General features: G+C 41.7%; 1 protein-coding gene across 5 annotated transcripts in view; it reads right to left on the bottom strand.

Annotated features, from left to right (window-relative positions):
• DIP2C (disco interacting protein 2 homolog C) overlaps positions 1–18,920 on the bottom strand; it is a 762,684-nt gene that overhangs the window by 149,480 nt on the left and 594,284 nt on the right. The gene's annotated exons all lie outside the window — the stretch shown is intronic.

The raw sequence follows: 18,920 nt of genomic DNA, 5'->3' as shown, positions 1-18,920 counted from the left end.
GCGCTTCATCTAAAGTCCCAATGGGCAAAACTTTGCATTTGTAGTTATCAGGTCCAGGCCAATGACTTTTGGCCTGAACCTGGTGATCTGTTCTGACCAATTGCAGAATGCCCTGTGCCTGTGTAATGTAAACACTGGCACAGGAAATTATGCAATCTCCTTTCCTGGAGTCCTTTTCAGTTCCAGTGTGAAAGAACACAAGCAATACACTGACACCAGTACACATAGGCACACATCTAGCCCCATGATCACCCCCCAGGTTAACCCTTTCACTCCCTGTCACAATGTACACTATAAATATATATATATATATATATATATATATATATATATATATATATATATACAGTATAAAGATAAATTTACTGATCACTGTATTAGTGTCACTTGTGACTTCAGTTAATGTGAGAGACAGTTAGTGGTAGTTAGTTTCTGTCTCAAATAGGCTTAGGGTACCCGCCATCCACTCCCCAATAAAGATTCAACCCCCTGATCACCCCCAGTTAACCCCTTCATTGCCCTGTCACAGTGTCACTTTTATAGTGTACAGATCTTTTTTCTGAACACTGTATTGGTGTCACAGGTGACATCAGTTAGCATTAACATTAGTGTCAATCCAGGATAGCATCAGATCCTCGCCGCAAATTTTTCGTAATACATTTTAACCCTTTGATTGCAAGTGACACAAACACCTCCATTACTAGTATAGTGTCTGAATGGATCAATATCTTTGATCTGATCAGAACTATGCTAGCATCCCCGATAGTTTAGTATAGTGTTCCCAAAACACAGCGTTAACAGGATCAGCCCTGACACCTCCCAACACCTGCATTTTTAGCCCCTCCGCCCCCCCACAAGAAGTGCAGAATCAGCAGATTATGGTCACTTCTAATACACAGCACACTAAACCGCAGCGTTAGCAGAGTCATGCCTGATCTCTGCTAGCGCTAGCAGTTACATTTATTGGTAGCGGTTCAAACAGTCCTTGACAACCAGGTGCTTTTTTAGCTGTGAGTCACACTAGGTACCTATAAATTTATCAGCCAAAATGTCCAAACAGAGGTACACTAGTGAAGAGGACTACACCATGCTGAGCATGGCAAATAAGAGCGATGGGGAAGCCTCACTGTCAGAATCAGGCTCAGTATTCAAACCTGTAGAAAGCACCCTGACAGAGTTCTTACGATGGAGTAGCGGTTCCTGCTAAGATCAGGCGTATCCGACTATGTTCTTCTGTTGCTGAGGTTCTTGTATGCAGCAGAGTGTCGGTACTAGTGCCGCTCAACTTTCTGGTGAACTGGCAAGCACCAGTGGCCTAGTACATCCTGGTCATCGTCAAACCAGCACTGCAATAACACTTGGTGACGTGGCGAGTCCCATAAGTGCAGTTCAAGCTGGTGCACTGGCTAGCACAAGTCGTGTCCTGCAGCCACCAAGAATTTGAAGATAGGCCCGTAGAGCCCATAGTGTCCTTGCTGATGCGCTTGCAAATCCTGATTGGGAGCCCACCACTTCTGCAGCGTCTGTACTTCCCCCCCCCCCCCATTCACTGGCCAACCCGGAAACCAGGTGGAAACAGCCAATTTTACTCCCCTTGATTTTTATGAGCTGTTTTTCATGAAAGATCCTTACAGATCTATTGTGGACCAAAGCAATTTCCATGCAGATCAATTAATTGCCGCAAATCCAAATTTGACCCTTGCCAGAAAATTTGCATGGGTATGTATCACGGTTTCTGAATTTAAACCCTTTCTGGGCCTATCCCTCCTCATGGGCATTACTAAAAAGAGTGAGTTGCGGTCATTATGGTCCACTGACCCAATTCATCATATGCCCATGTTCTCTGCTGCCATGGTGCCAGGACTAGATTCGAGCAAATCTTGTGATTCATGCACTTCAGTGACAATGAACTCTGTTGTCCTGGGGTTACCCTGAATATGAACGGCTCCACAAAATGCAGGCCCCTCGTAAATCACTACTACCAAAAGTTTGCAGCCTTGTGTATCCCCCAAGAAACTTTCTGCGTTTATGAGTCCCTGATTACATTTTCTGGCCGCCTTGCTTTCAAACAGTTTCTCCCCAGCAAGATTGTTTGGGACTTGGTGTCCTTATTCGGAAAGGGGTACCATTTATTTGTGGACAATCATTACACAAGCGTGTCACGTTGTAGTCACCTTTTTGAATTTGGAATTGGCGCATGTGGCATCATGCGACCTAATCGCCGGAGCTTCCCCCAACGGCTTGTAGATTCCTGACTTAGATGGGGGCGGGGGGGGGCCTGCTTGAAGTGTAATAAATTTCTTGCAGTGAAGTGGTGGGACACACGGAATGTTTTCATTCTGTCCTCTATTCACGCAGAGTCCAAATTGCAGCAGCGACTGTTGCTGTTGAGAAGTCCATTAATACAACCTTAACATGGGAGGGGTGGACTTCAATGACCAGATGATGGCGCCGTACTTAATTGCCCGTAAGGACAGACACTGGTACAAAAAAAGTGTCTGTATACCTTTTCCAATTGGCACCCCTACCCAAAGTGCACCCCTAAGAAGATGTTTTGTCTGTAGGAAACGCGGATATAGGCGTGACTCCCGCTATTTTTAACCCTCCTGTCCTGGACAACCTGGTCTCTGCATCAGGGACAGTTTCCGTCACTACCACACACTAGTGGATTATTTGTATAGGGTAGAGCATGGCACAGTCTAGGGCACACTTTTACACAGGGTCTCGAAAGATGTTAGATGGCGATCGCATTTTGAGAGACCCTAACCTGTAACATTTTACAGTTACATAAAAAGTGTAAAAAAAAATTACAAAAAAAACTATTTAAAATAAAAAAAATAAATAAAAAATAAAAAGGCCAAATATAGTTGTCCTTTTATTGAGTTATTTTTTTGTTCTTATTCTACTTTTACTGTACTTTATAATATACTGTTATACTGCAGTGTTTTATTAAGTGTTCTTGCCTATTCTTATTATAGTCAAAGCCTTTGGGAAAATTTGGCACCCTAACTCCTCCCACAGTTTCTACACTACATAGACAAGTAATATACCGAAACGAGCGGACTGTTCCCGATTGTGTTGCTATTACTTTTTGGAAGGTTTTGCCAAATGGTCTGCAAAATATCATCTTTTTTGTGGCAAAATTGGCCCCATAGGAATGAATGGCGGAATGTTCAAAACTAGAGTGGGGCCTGAAAATAGTTAGAGGGTGAGCGAATAAATCTTGCCACAATTTCTAAACTGCTGCTACTCCCTCATTTTTAAGGCCACCTACACAAATGTTACATCAAAACGTTCCCCTATCCCTGCTGCCACTTAACATGTTCACATCTAAGCCAAGGCCCTAAAAGTTTTAACACTATGACAATTGGTTTCCAAATCACGCCATCCATTGACATTAATTGAAACTGCACTCAAACCATCTCAAATGTCAAGGCCATTCTCTCTAACCTGTGAATGTGACTTCAGTTTTAATGTTTCATAGACATACTACACAACAAAATGTCGGCCGGGGTCTTGTGATTCCTACGGTATAATTTTTTTAAGCTGTGAGATTTAGAGTTTTTACACTAGAGCCGTATGAAGATGAGCACCACCCACTTTGGTAAGTTGCCCCATAAGAATGAATGGCGGAATGTTCAAAACTAGACAGCTTGTTTCCAACTGCCAAAATGCCTTCACTGCTGCCACTCTCACACACACACACACAACACACCCCCAACCCCCCCCCCCCACACACACACATCCCACACTTAAAAACACACACCACACAAACTGCTGCCACTCCCACTCACACATAGTTACTCCGTTATCGGTGGCAGCAATTTCCTTGGAAATTGTACGTTTTCTAGTTGTTACTGTTTTTCATTGTTAACCACCATATTTTGCTTTTCAGATACCACCTTTCTACTGCACTGTATGCTATTATAATGTAATGTTTTATTGTTATTGTGTTTTATTGTTAACCATAGTTTGCTTTGCAGGTATGCCCATCAGCTGCTGCACTGATCTGCTTATTCTGACAGCAACAGCGTTTGCTCTCAGCATATACATAAATCAATGATGGAAGCGCTTTAGGAGGGGATTTCACCATCGCAGTAAAATAAAAAAAAGAGCATATATGGCAAACCATAGGGAAATGGGGTGGACACAGAGGGAGGATCTCCTCTATGCGTCCGCATATTTTCTTTAACACTTTTCTTGGCAGAGATTTCTTCATTCACATTGATTGATGCGAATAGAGGAATCTGTTGGAATTGGAATCTGGAGGAATTTGTTCAGCCCACAGGCTACATGAAAAAAAAAGACCTTACAATATTTGCCCAACAAGGACCAGCAACATACTAGTACCTCGCTGGACTTTGAGTGGTTATACCAGGATAATGCCTGCAGGTTTAGGCATCCTCTTGGTATAATTTTTTACAGCGGCTTTCATGTAAAAGTGATCTTATCAGATAATTAGCTAGACTGCTTTTACAAGTAGTGGGAGGGGACTACCCCCCCCCCTCCTGCTGGTTTTTCAGGCTCTCCTGTCCCACCGAGTAACCCGAGAGTGCAGCCGGTGGTTCCGTCAGCTGACCATAGAGCTTATTGGAAACCAGAATGGCTTCAATCATCTCTATGGCCTAAGATACCGGAAGCTACAAGCATTTCATGACTTCGGTTTCGCCAGATATAATCAGCGCCATTGGAAAATTGGGAAAGCATCTTATTACACCAACCTTGGCGTGGTCAGATGCTTTAAGGGCAGAGGAGAGTTCTAGAATCTAATAGACCCCAATTTTTATTTTTTTTTTTTAAAGACTACCTGTCACTACTTATTGCTATCATAGGGGATATTTAAATTCCCTGTGAGAACAATAAAAAAATAAAAAAAACAAATGAAAGGGAAGGTGTCAAAATAACATAAAAAAAGCAAAAAAAAATAAAAATCCAAGCACCCCTGTCCCCCTGTGTGTCGAACGCAAGCATCGGTCTGGTGTCATATGTAAACCGCAATTGCAGCATGCATGTGAGGTATCGCTGTGAACATTGGGCACTAATTCTTGCAGTAGCCCTCCTTTGTAAATTTAAAGTGGTAACCTGTAAAAGCTTTTAAAAATGTACGTAGTTCGTTGCCGCTGCATCGGCATGCGCAATTTTAAAGCATGTCACATTTGGTATCCATGTACTCGGCATAAGATCATATTTGATATTTTACCAAACAATTAGGCAATATATAGTGTATTTGTGCATTAAATTACATTTTTTTTTTTTTTTACACAAAGTTGTCACTAAATTATATATTGCTCACGCATGCCATGGGTATTTGTGGAATTACACCCCAAAATACATTCTGCTGCTTCTCCTGAGTACAGGAATACCACGTGTGAGACTTTTTTGGGAGCCTAGCTGTGTACGGGACCCCGAAATCCAATCAACCCTTTCAGGTTTTCTAAGGGCGTAAATTGCTTATTTTACTTCATCACTACCTATCACAGTTTTAGATGCCCTGAAATGTCAAGATAGCACAAAACCCCCCAAATGACCCTTTTTTTGCAAATTAGACACTCCAAGCTATTTGCTGAGAGGCATGTTGAGTTCATGGAATATTTTTTTTACACAAGGTTGTCACTAAATGATATGTTGCTCAAACATGCCATGGCTATATGTGAAATGACACCCCAAACTACATTCTGCAGCTTCTCCTGAGTATGGGGATACCCCATGTGTGAGACTTTTTGGCAGTCTAGCTGTGTACGGGACCCCAAAAACCAATCACTGCCTTCAGACATTCGACTTTGGCCAGTGCATGCCTCTTTATTTTGAAGAGCGTGCACCCCCTTTAATTTGGTCAGCTTGCCTTCCCCTTTGTTTTGGTTAGCATGTTTCCTTCTTTTATTGGTCAGCGTGTGCTCTTTTTTACTTTAGTGATAAGTGGTTATTGCTCCCCTTTCATCGTTGGTCAGTGGGAGCAGGGCCGGGACAAGGGGTTGGCAGGAGGTGCAGCTGCCCTGGGCACAGCGGAAAAAAAAGGGGTCAGAGAATGGACAAAGGGCAGTGAAATCCATTATACCACATGCATTAACAGTGGGGGAGGGGGTGCAATTCCAAATCCTTGTCCTGTATGCTAGACAAACCTGTCCCGTTACTGATGGGAGTACATGTACACTCACCTGGATAGCACCACACAGGTACCAGGCCGCTTCCTTCAATGGTAAAGTGCAGAAGGACATTGAGGTGAGAACTACAGATACAGCATCATGCTGGAAACACCCCAGCCCAATATGGTCTGTAAAGCATACAGCAAGTGAATAACAGTCAGAGTGACTTGCTTTGTAAGCAGTCGACATGTAGCCTGAAGTCTCAATCCATCCAAGTTTGACAGGTACATGTCTATTGGCAGGTGCAGGGGATCACATACCCCACAACACCCTAAATAAGTCCCTGTATTAAAAAACAAGGGTTTGTTAAAGGGGCAGTTCACACCACATGTAGTCCAGTACGTCTTTTCTGCATCAGAAATGCAAATAAATTGAAATCTTAGACAAAGTCACACTCATGCTTACTGGCACACCGGTTGTCAAATGCTTGTATAAATGTCACTTGATGTGGAAAAGGTTGCTGACCCCAATGCAGAACTTTCTTAAAAGAGAAGGCATCTATCGGACTCGAGGATTTTTTGGCACATTTCAGCCCACGTCACTATAAACGTTTTTTCCTATATGGTAATGTACTGGAAATGAAAAAGAAACAAATGAATTTTCTGAAGGGGTGATGGCAGAATTTACAGGGGATGTACAGTACCACTTGCCTGTTCACTTAAAGGCACTGAGGTGGCTACTATAAGGTGACATATCCAGGTCTACCCAATAGTGATAGTTTTTGTTTGACTAAGGGCTTGTGTCAAGGGGCTTTGGGCTTGTGTTGAAGACATCAGCGTGAGAAACTTCACAATTTAAAGGCAGGTGTATTTGAACCGTAGTTGACATCCTTGTGACATGCTTTAGGGAAGTTTTTGATTTCATATAGACTTGTATGGGAATGCAAAAGCTTTTTTGATGTGAACAAAAGCCTGTCATCACAGGCCCAGGTGTTACCCGTCAATCCTATGTCTGTAGGTCTCCTAGTTTTAATTTTTCCCACCTGAAAAGACTGCCCCAGCTTCTACTCCCCTCTGCATGGAACATCATTTTAGGGCCTTTTCACACACATACATTTTTCGCTTTATTTTTACCTTGCAAGAAAAAAGTAAAACATTTTTTCCCTTTAAATCTTATGGGACTCTTCACACCAAAGCGTTACATGTGTGGTGCATTTTTTAAAGTCCTGCATGCTGCATCTTTAAAAACCTTGCAGCAAAAATGCAGCTTCCCATTGCAATGAATGGAAATCGCAGTAAAATGGAAGTAAAAACGTTCCGCAATTTTGTGTTTTTGAGTAACGTCCATTTATCACAGGTGCAGGCAGCCTAAAAACGCACCAGAAACGTACAGCAAATGCATCTGAAACACAGCAAAAATGTGTTTTTACTGCGATTAAGCTACAGAGCATTGTGAAAGTACCCTTAAGCAGTCAAGACTACAAGTACTGTAGCACTCTTGCAACAACATGTGAATCATCTCACTCTTTTGACTTTGGCCAACTTTTGCCTTTATCCTCAACGAATTAGCTGGAAAGTTCAAAAGGGCCTCTACTTTAGCAAATAACTGTATCCATGATGACTGAGACCATCTGATAATTCACAATACCAGCACACAAAAGCATAACTCTAAAATTAGGTTTTTCATGGACACAGTTGCACTGTGGTATATCTCACTTTATTTTCTGTAAAAAGAAATTAAAGACATAATAAAATAAAAAAAAAACTGTATGAAATATTTTAGTGATGCCGGTTACAAAGTACTAGACTAACTTATTCATAAAGCAATAACAACCCTACATACATTGTTTATGACAGCAAATAACAAACAGAATTTGTTGACTTACATCACGGCCAGACTTCGCTTGACTGACTGTTGTGTTTAGGCAGACTAAAAAGTTTAAGCTCTTTCCAGAAAACTGTTCAACTGGGAATGGAACATTTACATTATTTAATGAATAGTGTAAAGCTTACATAAGGCTTTGTCTAAGAATGGCTGCACCCATGCATGAAGAAAGGAGTCTTGATGCTAATGTGAATTTAGGCTAAACCTTCACTTATATTTCATGCTGAGACATGGAAATCAGTACATTCTATGTTCATGTAATAGGCACAAAGAACTAGAGCATGGTTCTGTTGCTCCACACCAAACATGAATTGTCGAGCAGCAGGGGTCCATGATGTCATTGATTGAAAACAAAGTATACCACCCATAAACTCTTCACAACACATTGAACAGCTAATAACCCCAGTTCCTTATCATGGGCTACATTAAAAATGATAAGTGGGAAAAGACTAAAGCCTAGTACACAATAATAATAGTTTTTATTTCGTTCAACCCAGCAGGGCTTATCCGTAAACAATCTTAAAAAAAAAAGACAGCAAGCCATGCGTCTTTGAAGGAGATTCTATGAAGCCTTTCAGAAGAGAGCTTCATTTCTGAATATGATCTGAATTATGAAAAATTACTAGCACAGGAAAGCTTTCCTAAAAACCAAAAGTATTTACACTATACAGCCAAGTTTGTAGATCCATGATGATCACACCTACTTTTATGACTGAATGTATATGAAAATCCCTCCAAATTTTTGAATTGACTTGTTTCAAGTGAAGATGATTGTTGATGCATACAATGACATATTCGACAATTGAGCGCTTTTGAAACGTTGTAAATCTTTTCTGTTCTAGCATGATAGTGTCCAGCGATGGTGGCTTTTAGAAAACAATAGCCTGCAGCTGGAGATACGTCCATTCACACTTTTAGCATGGATGGAGGAATCTATATATATATATGGCTAGCTATAGGTTTATAGATGAAGATTCAACCACAAAGAAAGGAAACAAAGCACCTTCCAGTGGCTGCTCTTATTCAGTTTTAACAGTTAAAAGTGAAATTGGGGAATACAAAAAATAAACAATAATACTAACCTAGATGGCTGAAGCCCCGTCCTGAGCCACAGCTGTCCCCCGCCAGCTCTAAGCTGAGAACGGAGTGATCAAAAACAGCTGATTGCTAAGCTCTCGGTGTTCAGTCTGCAGAGAGATGGTGACTGTAAGTCACCCACTCTATGCTATGCCGCTGGCTTAGGCTCTCAGTGGCCCTCTGAGAGACTGAACTGGCTGCTGTTCCAGGCATTAGGGTGAAGTGATGGGTTACAGGAGTACAGAATGAAGTGCATGTCTGTGATCCATAAGAGAGGTATGGCCAAAATAGCTTTGGTCATACTTCTCCTTTAAGTTAGTAGAAACAAGTTCACAAATCACCAGCTGGCTTCCTATACTTATCAACTTCAGTGGCAACAAATGTCACCAATGGGTTCCACTATGAGATTAATTTTCCCCTATTCACCTACTTTAGATATAAACACATTTATATTGACTAGAGAAGGAAACAAAGACAGAGATACAGATGAAAAGTAGACTTTGCAATACCCTGAACTCAACTATGGTTCATATTAGCCAACTGGGGTCAAACAGCAAACACCCTTTTACATCCAGTCCAAATTGTTGTAAATGGCAAATGTACTGTAAATATTTCAATGGTAGCGAGAAAGGAAGTGAAGTTTTACCTGTTGCCTGACATCACTTGGAATGTCAAACCATGAGAAGGGGTAAGGCATCATAAAGAATGCCTTCCAAATCTTGCCTGTCTTGTGGAAATGTTATTAGGCTTAGTGTGGACATTTTTCAGGATGTGTTTTGTTCAGCTTGTCATTATGGCTCCTGTTGTCAGTTTGCTTGCAATACGCTCATTAGAGCGTGTATGGGCAAACCGGCATTGAGGAAAGACTACTGGCAGTGAAAACCTTCCTTTAGATGTGTACACACATTTGCTTTACATAAGACAACTCCGCTGGCGAACAGTCCATGCGTGGGTCTGTTTGCCGGTAGAGATCTATGTGTATTGCGGTTCAGAGTTCAAGGATCGAGCAGCAAGGATATGACCACCAGCAGGGGCTCCTGTATAATGTGCAGATTTGTTCGCTCGGCGGGGATATGCTTGCTCTTTGAAGTCAATATCGTTTTGATATCTATCTGCCTCTATGAAGGGATACACGCTCATGTCTTTCTACTGTGCCTGATCACCATAGTGGAAACAGCATTGCTCTTTCCCTGCAGATAGCTTCACGTCGACGGGAACAGTAGTATAATCCTATTAGGCATTGTTCTCTGAGCATTGCTGAGTGTGATTCATGCCAGTAGTAGTGGCGGGAGTGCATGCTCGAGTTTGATCAGGACAGCTTTCATGGTTCTACACGCTGGTTTCATTGTGTAGTGTCAGGCGCAAATTCCGTTACACGTGGGTTTCATTGTTACTACGGTGTGCGGATTTTCACACACCAAAGGCGGGAAGCCATGCACGCTGTCTTGCTCATTCACGATCGTGTACCCTCCCTTTCTATTGTATATTTGAATGTATACAGGTGTGTCATTGGCTGATTCTATGTGAGTAACTTGTGTCATGTGACTGTACATTTGGAACTGATTGGCTAATGTTGTATAGACATCACTTCCTGCTGTTATCACTGTGTTGTCCCATAAATAAACGAGCTCAATGCTTTAGGCAGGACATTCTATCGAGCATCCTATGTGATAACAGCCTGTGTGTCTCTATTACTGGGTACTGCTGAGCGCGCTACAATAAATGATACAAAAGAGCTGATAACTGTGTTATTTAGCACAACGGGATTAATTGCACTTGACATATATTAATATCCAAAAGTGCGCTTATTAGCACAACTAAGTTACTTGTGCATCAAGCGTACATTAGGATCCAAGACACCTGTCATAGAAATAAGAAGTGCCCAAGTCTGTCCAATACCTACTTGACTAATATCTAGTATAAACATACACTCATGTTCCTAGGGCACAAATTGATTGCGTGGTTCTTCCAGTGGCAACACTTCCATGCAGCAGGATAGGCTTATACCCCTTCCCACAAGATCACAATAAAACCTTCACTTTGTGCAACTTGATGCCCCAATAATTTTTTTATTCTACATTTTAGAGGATTCCCTGTAAAACCATGGCAATATCATCTGGTAAATTATGACTGTGATATTTTGAAGTCCAAACATGATATTCCCACGCACACATTCATGGAAATGGCTGTAGTAATTCTGGGTGCTGTAATGACCACCGGCTGGAAACCATAGACAATCAGAGTGAAGAAATGTCATCAGTACACCAAGGATTCTTCAAAAAGGTTCAAATCCTTATTCACGTGGTCAATTGTCTGACAAAGGGGCCCTGTGTGGCTCCAAAACATTGCCGTATATGTACCGTGTGAATAAAGCTTTGGACCCTTTTGAGGAATGCTTGGTGCGCTGATGACATTTCTTGACTCTGATTTTGGTGTTTGTTGAAATCTCATCACTGAAGTAACAGAGAAGAAGAAACTGTTAGTGAAAATGTTCGTTACAAATTCGGAAATAGCAGTTCTGGGTGAGGCTGTCCTTTAAAAAAACGATTGCAGTAAAAAGAAAAAAAAAGACAATGGCTGCTGCTGTCTGGATATTTATCTTCCATGAGATTTCTAACTTGGAAAAGGGATCTCATTAGCATAGGGTTCCCAATCAAAAGTTTGCTGTATTTATTTTTGTAGCTGTATTTATTGCGTGTTTAAATTGCTAGTATATATACACATGGTAAGACTTATAAACATAAACGCATTTATTTAATTGTACTTATCAAATGTCAGGAAAATTAAAACAAAATTAGAAAAAACAATTCTGGTTTTGTCATTTGAAATTAGAAAAAGCAAAGTAAGGAGAAGAAGCTGTACTCTTGCTGGCAGGGAATTAGCTCAGAACAGAGAGCAGCTGCAAGCAATCTTGTGTGAAGGCATCCTTCACATGTTCCACTTTTCCTTCCTTAACAGAATGCCTTAAACAATGTGGTTAGCTCAGCTGTGCATTTTCTCCCTCTGGCACACCCAGGTCTCTGGCCTTAGATGACCACAGTAAAATATCACTACTAGGTCGCTGCAACTGTACCTTTACTTACAGTGTGTAAGAAAATGCAGTGCTCAAAAGGGAAAAATAGAAATTGCAATACATAAATTATATACGGTTTATATACATAATCAGTTTAACAGTAGGTTTGTCTACAGCCCATGGGATGAACTGTTTTGTAATCTGCAGGGCTATCTCCTGTCTCTTGCTCAGATTAGCACAATATTGCAAACTCTTCAGTTAGTAAACTGTAAAGCCAGCTGCAACACATTGTAATAAAAGATTATCGAAACCCAAAGACAAAATTTAATACACTGCAGTTTTTACTAATACTTAAAGTGGTAATAGACCCAAAACCAAAGATGTAATATATATTGCAGCTTACCAATCATTAGCTGTGGTGGCTTATAAAGAGGGGCCGAACACCCCCCCCCCCCCCGGTTCGGTTCATTCCAGAACTCTCGAACATCCCAAAAGTTCGGATCCGAACCAAAAAAACCCCATTGAAGTCTATACTCTATAGAATCCGAATTTGAAAAATAAAAAGTTTCCATTTTGAAGGCTTATATGCAAGTTATTGGCCTTAAAAAGGGTATTGGGGCCTGGGTACTGCTCTGGGGGACATGTACCAATCCAAAAAAAAATTTTTTTTTTAAAAAGAACAGTGATTTTTATGATGCTTAAAGTTAAATAACAAAAATGAAATATTCCTTTAAATATAGTGCCTGGGGGGGGGGGGGGGGTCACCCTTAGTCTGCCTGTAAAGTGGCCCACATATACGGTGTATAGAACCTGGTGCAGAAAAACTGACAAATAAAAAAATACATTAAAATGCTGACAATACAATACCATCGACAGCAATACGAAAAAAAAAAAAAAATGGCGAGGGGGCCCTTTGGGTCTGGTATGGATTGTAAAGGGAACCCCATGAAAAAAAAAAAATGGCCTGCCCCCTCCCCCAAAATCGATAATAAACCCTTATCCAAGCATTCAGCCCGCCAGGTCAGAAAAGGGGGGGGGTAAACAAGCAAGCGCTCCTCCCTCCTGAGCCATACCAAACCATACCTCAACATGAGGGGGGGAGGCTTTGGCTCTGCCGCCCCCCACCCCAGAGCACCTTGTCCCCATGTTGATGGGGACGAGGGCCTCTTTCGGACAACCCTGGGCTGGGGTTGTGGGGGTCTGCGGGCAGAGTTCTTATCAAATTCTGGAAGCCCCCTTTCACTGCACTGATCAGTGCATGCTGGGTCAGTGACATGTAGTAGACTACAGTGTCTATCACATGGAGAAACCAAATTTAAAATTGCTATATCTATGAATAAAGTTTGCAAGTGAATCTAAAGCTTACAGTTATTTTGTTTTTACCAAAAATAGCACTGTCCCATGCAATAAAGCATGGATGTGTAATACTTTTTGGGAGGGAGGTATTACTACAAGCTCTGAGGTATATTTACAGGGCAGTGAAAGGGACTTTCATTATTCACTGGTAGTGAATCTTTTACTGTCATTTAAAACACATGCACCTGGATGATTTACTTGCAGTGAATGTTTACTGAATGTTGGATTCACTGCTTTAAAAAGTTGTTTCACTTTGTTCTAGGTGAAAAAGATGTCTGGGTATAACAAACCAAAAGACCAGTTCCAAGAGGGAAAGCAGGGGATGGGAACTTATGTTTTCAGGTTACATCTGCCCCCCTGCAGTCATCAAAAACAGTTGTTCTCCAATATGACAGTTATTAAGTGTTACTCTAAGGCCCCTTTCACACAGGCGGGCCGTTCAGATCCGCCTGTTCGTTTTTTTGGCAGATCTGAACGGTCCCCCCATGCATTCCTATGGGGCATCGGATGTCAGCGGAGACATGTCCGCTGACATCCGACCCGATCCTTCAAAAACCCTATTTTCCATCCAGCGGATCCATTCCATCGGCGGATCGATCCCCCGCTGAGAAAAGCGGAGTCCGTTTGACGGACTACAAGTGTGAAAGAGCCCTAAGGCAGTATATGTGAAACTGTGTTCACTTTGCATACCCCATAATGTAAAAGAGAATGGGATGTTTGTTAGATCACCTCTAATGCTTTAGTTTTATTGAGATATTACATATTTCCTGCCATAGAGAAAGCAATACCTCATCTCGTGGTCAGCAGAATACAACCTAACATAAAAAAAGGCTAAATGAATGGTGGAAGCATTGTAAATGTATTATTATAAGAAAAAAAGAGAAGTTGGTAAATACAAGAAACCAGTACTTCTGATGACATTGCTGCAACTCTACTCTCCAAAAAGAAGCTAGGGCACAGCCTATGCATACAGCTGGGTGCTACTAACTTGGAGTCTAGCTGGACACAAAAGCACCAAATCTGCTTTTATCTCAGGCACTAGAAAAGTTTGCAGCAACATCTGCAGTCTGATGCAAATAGGCATATAAGAATATGTAGCAGTAGAGATTCTTGTTTATCAGTAGGGGACTGTATATCTGGAAAGGAGATGTCTGGCACACAGATAGGAATGAAGTCCAAGTGGTTTGAGTAGTTTAAGGCAAAAAAATAAAAAAAGTCTTTAAAAAACAAATGGTGTAAGTATGCTTGACTCAGTGGCTGCCACTGCTGAAGAGTTAGAAGGGACTCTTCATTGGGACAAACAGAAAAGAAGAGCAGCACAGTTCTCAGTGTAGCATCAAAACATTATTTATTGGAAACAACAAAATGGCAGCTCGTATTGTACTAGAGATAAAAGCACGCATCCAGTCATGTAACACCACTGCAACAAGTCAGTCGAGTCCCACTGATCCCGCTGTGGTGAATACCGAAAAGAAGATCCTGGCAGTTCTTCCTTCCAGGAAGTGCTGGAAGCCACCAACACTGCCAGGAGCTCCTTTCGGTATCCACCACAGCAAGATCAGCGGGGAACGTTTGGCTTGTTGCAGCAGTGTTGTTACATGACTAGATGAGCGCATTTATCTCCATTACAAAGTGAGTTGTCATTTTGTTGTTTCCAATAAATGATGTTTCTGATTGTATATCTGCTGTGACAGCACTAGGTCCTGCCACTACGTGAACATATGTAAAAGCGACACAGTTCGCACTAATGCTGCATGCAGGGCTCTGGAGTATTGTGTCAGAGCGGAGAAGACTTGGGTTTCAGTTTTCTCCAGGTTTTGTAATCCCTGATCAGGGTCTGAAGGATTCAAAGACCCTAGTGTGGGACAAAGCCTTCAATCTTTTGTGTGGGTCTTATAGGGGACCTGCAGGCTATGTGAATGTATAGGTGTGCACTCTCATAAGTGAGGCCTAGCCATAGCTCAGTGCTCCCATCAGGAGAAAAATGTGCATGCCATCCAGGACACAGGTGTATTCCCATTAGGAGCGGTAATTCACTTGAAAGACTGCACTCCATGTTGGAAGAGAGATTCCTTACCCACAGGTCTGGTAAAGTCAGGATGGCTGAGCGAGTCTAGAGGACTGGGAGAGCTGGTACGACTAGGCAAGTCCAGAGGACTGAGGGAATTTGTATGTCTCTGAGGCGTGAGAGAGCCCATGGTGCCAGGAGATCCCCTATTGAGAGGCTAGGGAGCTGGTCACTGTAACTAAAGGAGCTAGGTGAGCCAGGAGAGCCGGTCTGAAGGATCCTCACAAGAGCAGCAGAGCTGCTAAAGGGTAAAATTTGGTGAAAATTCCCTGTACTTTATTTTTTCTTAACAAACATGAAACAAGAAAACCTAAACTAAATCTTTCAACTGTAATATTCAATATTTAAAAAAAAAATCTTGACATTAGGTATGCTTAACTCAAGACCAGGATTACAGTCAACACAGTCTGTACTCTCAATATAGAAGAAATGGCTGCACTCCAGGTATCATCAAAATTCTGGTTTATTAACCGAACATCCCAATGTGGCAAACAACAGGTAGACACATTTCACACACGAGCAAGTGTGCTTAATCAATGATTAAGCACACTTGCTAGTGTGTGAAACGTGTCTCCCTATACCACATTGGGATGTTCGGTTAATAAACCAGAATTTTGATGATACTTGGAGTGCAGCTATTTCTTCTATATTGATTGTCTGCGGAGGCGAGCCGAGGCGTGCACCTGTACATCATCAGGCTTCTTGATTCACCTGGAGCAGTGAGTCTTCCTTGTCTTTGTATACAGTCTGTACTCTACTAGGGACCAGTGCTTTGGTTAAAAATGATAGTTGTAGTACTATGGCATAATTAATAATGCTCTTGCACAAAATTATTCTATACCACTAATACAAACTTCTTAAACTATAGCCTTTAAAACTTTTTTTTTTGTAGAATTAGAAAGCTTGACTGTCATAAAAGGTTTTAGAGAACATAGTTACATAGGGGTTGATTTACTAAAACTGGAGAGTGCAAAATCTGGTGCAACTGTGCATAGAAACCAATCAGCTTTCAGGTTTATTTGAACAAGCTGAATTTAGAAGCTGATTGGCTACCATGCACAGCTGCACCAGATTTTGCACTCTCCACTTTTAGTAAATCAATCCTATAGTTACATAGTTCATCTGGTTAAAAATAAAAGACACAAGTCCATCCAGTTAACCCACAGAAAAAAAAAAAACACACACATACAAATTAAAGCCTCCATATACACAATCCTATACCCAAAGTTGATCCAGCGGAAGGCATAAAAACCCCAACAGTGTATGATCCAATTTGCTCATGTGGGGGGAAAAAAATCCTCTGATCCCCCAATAGGCAATTGGAGATTCCCCGGATCACCTTTACCTATAAAATTAAGTATCTGTTATATATTTTGTGCATTTAGCAAGGAATCCAGACCAAAAAAACAAGAACCAGCCCTTGAGGGAGTCTCATTTTCACAGCTCTTTCCATAGTTGGAGGTTAACTCTCTTTTCTTTCAGATGTAAAGAGTGCCCCCTTGTTCTCTGTGATGACCTTCAAGTGAATAATGCAACACCAAGTTCACTATATGGTGCAATGCTAGGATTTTCTTACCGCATTAGGTGTGCATGGTTCATTTCAGTCTTTAGCACAAATTTAGAGGGTAATAAATCTAAGCAAATACTTATTACACAGAGGGTGATCTATGACTGGTAACAATCCTGAGGTCTGACTTCAGCCCTTCGATACTGGAAATGTCACAGTTCACTTTTTCATAAAAGCTTCTTTAATGGGGCCCTCCTACCCCTGACCCCGTAGGGCTGCTATGGTTATTGTTTTGCCACTTTGCAGCCCAGTACCTGAAATGCTGAAATGTATTGTTTTTATGACATTCAGCATGGTTTAAGCAATTACTGTAGGTGTTTTTTGTTCATACTTATTAGATAAAAAAGGAATGGAAGCATGCATATAAAAGTTATAAACATGGAGATACTATAAAAGTAGGTTTTCCTTCCCAGAAGATATTGCAGTTCTTGAAAATAATATGTTTTGTTTATTGTTGTATTGTTTATGTTTATTAGTATACAAGTAGAGAAACCCTATTTTCCATCCGTCTAGTGGATCAGATCGGATGGATCCATTCTCATCCGATTCCCCCCACGACACTTCCATTTCCGCACACAGAGTGGAGATGGAGCTGTCATCCGCCTGCTCAGCGGGGGATCGGCGGATCGATACCCCACTGAGCAGCAGCGCCGTCAACGGAATGAAGCCCTGTGAGAGGGGCCTTACTATTTTAATTTATAATTTGACAGCTATGATTTTTTTCAAACTGAAAAAAGTTTTTAGTTTTGATTTGGCTTTATTGCAATAGTACAGAATACCTAAAAAAACATCTCTTGCTCACAGGATTGGCCCACTGCTTTTTCCAAAAGTTTGCACAGAACCCAATGTTAAAGCGGAGTTCCGGGCACAAAATCAATACTTTTTTTTTGTGCCCGTCCGCTAGTTCTGCATCACCTGAAAAGGAATTGAATAGTTAGGTTTTTTTTTTTTTTTTTAAACTCACCTTGTAATTGAAGATCGTAAATACTCACCTCAGGGTACTTCCTCCCTCAGCGCCGCGGCTCCGCTGTCACTTCCTGTCTCGCGATGATTCCTGGGAGCTGAACGTCATCGCTCCCAGGAATCAATGCGACGGCACCGGCCCCGCTCGTCACTTCTGGGCGACGCCGCATTCCCCTGCTAAACAGCTTCTGGGCATGCCCAGAAGCTGTTTAGGAATGCGGCGCCGGCACCGGCCCCGCTCGTCACTTCCGGGCGACGCCGCATTCCCCTGCTAAACAGCTTCTGGGCATGCCCAGAAGCTGTTTAGGAATGCGGCGCCGCACCGGAAGTGACGAGCGGGGCCGGTGCAGGCGCATTCTGGGAGAAGAAGACGCGGAAGAAGACGCAGAAGAGGACCGCGCCGGCTTCAGCTGCCCACAAGAGAGATGGAAACGCTGTGGAAGAAATTTTATAAGTAAGTATTTCTTCTAAAAGGTAAGTGCGAACCGGGACAGATCAGAGGCTAGCCATTGTGGAATGTACTAGCCCTGACTGTCCCGGGGGTATGTTTGTTAAAAAATTACTTCTGTGCCCGGAACTCCGCTTTAAAGCAGGCGCGATAGGTTACCACAGTGCACTTTTTGTACTAACCTGTAAATGCATTTACAAGAATGCAGCATTTCTCATATTACTCTAGCATTGATCATATCATTATAGCAGACAGATCTTCCCACTCAGCACTTGGTAGGAATGGTACATCAAAGAAGGCCTGTCTGAGTATCACCAAAACAGAAGCAGGTAAGAATGTAGGAATCTGATAAAAGTTTTGCTATAATGCATGCAATGTGTACTATATGTAATTGATATTGAGAAGTTTCTTCTTAACAAAATTAAAATATTTTTCTCATGGTTTGCTGAACAAAAAATCCA

Source organism: Pelophylax lessonae (assembly GCF_965119305.1).
Source record: "Pelophylax lessonae genome assembly, chromosome: 5".
NCBI lineage: Eukaryota > Metazoa > Chordata > Amphibia > Anura > Ranidae > Pelophylax > Pelophylax lessonae.
The sequence above is the reverse complement of the archived record's forward strand: the minus strand, read 5'-3'. Positions and strand labels throughout refer to the sequence as shown.